Raw genomic sequence first — 4,530 nt, forward strand, 5'->3', positions numbered from 1 at the left:
GCTCGACACATCTTAGCCTCCCTAGGGCCATAAGGAAGTCCCTTGGTGGGGAGGGTGTTGGTCCTCAATTTTATGGCGGCTATAAAGTCTCTCCCCGACCACATGGGAGGGGGGTTATCGATGAAAAAATTAGCGGCGCTGTTATTCTCCGCTTGTTTTGTTCCGCCGCCATAAAATGATTGTTCCAGCCTGTCTGCATTACTCCTATCTATTTCTCTCTTGGTGGAAGCGTTGCCAGGCATCATCCTCATGATTTTTATTAGACATGAATCGTCAGTCTCCAAGAGTCTCCTGAACAAGGGACAGGTGTTTCTTGTTTTGTTTAGCCTACCTAACATTATGATTGGAATTTTCCTTGCAAAGGAGAAGAGACCCAGGCCACCCATACTCACGGGAGTATATAACGATTCGTCTATGATGTGCGTCGGCAATTTGAGAATTTTTTTGAAGCATCTTCTTACCATTCTGTCGGCCTTCTTTAAAATCTTGATATTAATGGACGGTGACTGGAGCGAGTGAATATAGCGAGGGATGAGGTATTGCTTTATCAAAGTCACTTTTTGTTGGGGCTTTAGGGGAGCACTCATCACCCTGGATAGCTGGTCATCTAGGGCAGTCAGGTTGCAGGGGGTAGCTCCAGCGTGGGTATAATGGTGACCCAGATATTTAAATGTTTCTGTAACAGACCTGATCGGTGGTATTGGCTTTCCGTCCACGTAGAATTTAGGGGTTGGGTGGAGGTATAATTTCTTCTTAGAAGGTACAACTGCTAGTGTCAGAGAGGTGCACTTTTCGGGGTTCAGCGTGAGAGACCGGTCATCGAAGAATCTACATGCGTACCTAAGGAGAAACTGTGCGTCCTTGGTATTTTCGGCCATTAGGAGGAGATCGTCAGCGTACCCCAAGACTGACAGGTTAGTCTCGCCAATCTGGATACCCTTCCTGATCTTCAGCGAGGTCATTAGTTCGTCCAGGACCATATTGAAAAGAATCGGCGATAGAGGGTCACCCTGTTTAACACCTCTACATATGTTCACTGAACCGACCTCCATCCCCGCACAAAATATAGTGGTCTTCTGGTCTTCGAAGTTAGCCATTATGTATCTCGACGTGCCCTCATCCACTCCGAACCTCCGCAGCGCTCTCAGGATGGACGAGTGAGAGACGCTGTCAAATGCCTTCCTTAAGTCCAAGGTTATCAGAGTTGCTGGTTTTCCTGATTTCCTTCTACCCTTTATGATTGTCTGAAGGGTGATGTTATTAGCGAAACATCCGTCTACGCTAGAGAATCCTCTCTGACACTCATCCAAGCCAACCGCCCCAGATAGTCTCTTTGCCATTATTTTATTGATAGTCCTCAGGAGAATAGATGTAACAGCAATCGGGCGCCAGTTATTAACGTTCTTCCGGTCTTGATCTCCCTTTGGGATCAAGACCGTTCTGCTGGTGCGCAGCATCTTCGGGACATAACCAGACAGCAGCATCAGGTTGAATAAAAACTCTAAGATGGGCACCGGGATCCTTCTGAGACGCGCAGAGTCTATGCCGTCCGGGCCAGCTGATGTGTTGCCGAATTCCTTGATCGTCTCTAAGATGGTAGTAGAGACGATGGGACTGTAAATCTTACATTGATCGACTTTAGCATCGGTTATTCGAGCGCTGTCTACTGGTGTTCTCGTCTCAAAAATTCTCCTGTACTCATGCAATATATCCTCACCCCTAGGGGTGTCCGCTTGCGAGCCGGAATGCTCGCCGTCTAGAACCTCCCTCGCCAACTGCTTTCTGTTCGTTCTAAACTTATGCTGCATTTGTTTGAACAGTAAAGCTCTCCTCCTTCTTCTGCCACCTTCTTGAGCTGAGGTTTCAGTAGTCCTCAGAGCTCCACCACCCGACTGTCTGCCGTATTTGCGGCAAATCTCAGCCATCCATTCATCGAAAGCCTCCCTGCAGCCATCCATCTTCATGCATACGAGCCGACAGACTTCAATCATTCTAGCATCTTCGAAAGCGACGCACATTTCAAGGAGATGTCTTAACACCGGATCCTCCGCTTCCCGCGGAATCTCATCGGAGACGCTCTCTCGCAGAACGGGCTCAATCGGTCCAGGAGCTCCGCTCTCAGACACGGTCTGTGTACTCAGGGGGGATCTCAAAGCCTCATCCGGCTCCACCACATCGACAACTAAGGCCGGAACAGGCAGCCGTATTTCGGGCGGATCGTAGACGAATTCCTCGGGCTCAGTTCCCACCTCAAGCGGGGGCCCAGCATCGTCCTCGTATGGCGCGAGGGAAACGGACTCCGCACGCTCCGACAATGCCCGATCTCTTGGAGCAAAAAGTGGCCTAGTACCGACAGGGTTAGAGTAAGCTCTAGACCTGGTGTTCGGTCTAGAGGGACCAGCTGACAATAAGTCCTCCCTTGTGATGATGACTTCATTTTCTATCTCACGTTTGATACGTTCTAGAGTGTTTCTGTATTGCATTCCGTATCTCTTTTTCCTTATACCCTCCTTAGGTCTGTCGATCCCGGATGCCAGATAGTCCAGAAGTCCGTCTCCCTGATAGGTAGCCTCCAGCCTTGCCATCTCCTCAATTTCACCGTCCGTCCAAAACAGACGACGACTGCTGGACTCCACCTCTACATACAACTCCTGATTATACTCCTGCGGATGGGCCATGGAGAGATGTTTTCTCATGGCCATATAGTTCTTAAAGTTCAGGCCGCAGTACTGACACAGCGAGTCAGGGCACTCCACATTGGGTGGCCCCCGGCAGTATTTCCTCTGATGATCCTTCAGACCCCTTTCCGTGACATAGGTTTTGCCACATATACACGGGTGCATAATGAGTTCGCAGCTGTGCGGGATGCAATTAAAACTCTCACACCAGCAATAAACAAAAATCAAGTCTTTATAATTTACGAACACAGAAAATCACGTCCACAACGTTTAAGTCTCTCTCACAAGTTAAAGAAAAAAAAAACCGTAGGATTGTGTGCCACGGGCGCCAGGGAAGGGAAGTAACGTCGACGGGAAGTTGTCAACTCAGGGGCATATAAGAATCAAGACAGGATTTGATAAATAACCTCCCTCAGTCGTCGTGCCGCATGTATGTTGCTTATAAGGACCATTCCTGGACATCTAAAGTTCCGCAGGGCTCCTCCTCCAAATATTAGTCGCCAATATGTCTGGCCAAGTGCCCTCCCTCCAATTTGGGGCAAATCCGACGAGCCGTTTGGAAAATAGCTCCTGTAGCGTCGTAGCGCATGCGCATGGGTCTCCAAGGGAAGAGCCGAGCCCCAGCTCTCCAATGAGCCCCATCTTGCTCGAATCGGTCCAGCCGTTCTTGAGATATCGGAGTTTCCATCTGCGCAAGCGCAGATGAAAAAGATTATGTGAGGGTTAGGTGACATTTTTCAAGGGTTTGCTAACGCACCTAACAAATCCTACAAAATTGGGGAGCATACTTAACTTTTTATTTTTGGTCCTCCACATCCGGATTATAGATGAACATCGCTCACTTTGGTCCTTTTGATGTTGTGGACTGTCTCCTAATCTGATTCAAGAACTGCCATGTCCATAAATTCGTCAATTTGGTCTTTCCTCCATTGCGCCGTCGCAGAACGCCAGGGCATGTGTCAAACGATCTCAGCTGTCCAAACGTCTTTGAATCTCCCAGATAGGCCCATCGGGCTGGTTGTTATAGCCGATTTTGTAAAGTTCCACTTTCATCTAGAGCCAGTGTATATGGAGGGACACACTTTTGGCTGGGGCAGTATATAATTCGCGTGTTTATGGAAAGATCGCGAATTCCGAAAAAATCTAGCAAAAACTTCCATAAACAACGTTCTCTCGGTTTTTACGTTGACAAAAGTCGAGGTAATTGATCTTTCCATTGAAAATGTTAACTTTTTATTAATGCATAATTCAGCTCATATTTGGTGGATTTGAGAGATTCTTACGAAAACTTAGTGATGGAAAAAAGCAGATTTTTTTGGTGGTATTTCTGCTTTTGTAGATGCTCCAATGACGACGCTAGGGGATGTTGAAATTGGGGATAATTGATATGCAAAACTGAATAGAAAATAATTATTTGATTCTAGTTCACAACTCATTCCCTATTTGTTGGAGTGGAAAGATTCCTACGGGAACTACAAGATGAAAAATTGCAGATTTTTATGATGGTTTAACTGCTGTAGGAAGTGCCTTTATAGCAATGCTAGATGATGTTGAAATTTGGGATATTCCTCAAAAGAAATCGAACAGTAGGAAAATATACAATTTTGCTCACAGTTTCCACAATTCTTGACCGATTTTCACAATTCAACCACTAATCGACTCAGGGCACTCTTACACATACACAACGTCACTTTTCCCAACCCAAAACCCCCGCGAACCACCCTTAAACTAACAAGACATCCGGAGCGATGCTCCACACGTCTTCCCTCTACGGCGGTCGGAGAGAGAGCCCATAAGCCCATAAGAGAGTCATAGTTACTCCCGCCGTTTACCCGCGCTTTTTTGAATTTCT

The sequence above is a fragment of the Harmonia axyridis genome, chromosome X (genome assembly GCF_914767665.1).
Source record: "Harmonia axyridis chromosome X, icHarAxyr1.1, whole genome shotgun sequence".
NCBI classification, from domain to species: Eukaryota; Metazoa; Arthropoda; class Insecta; order Coleoptera; family Coccinellidae; genus Harmonia; species Harmonia axyridis.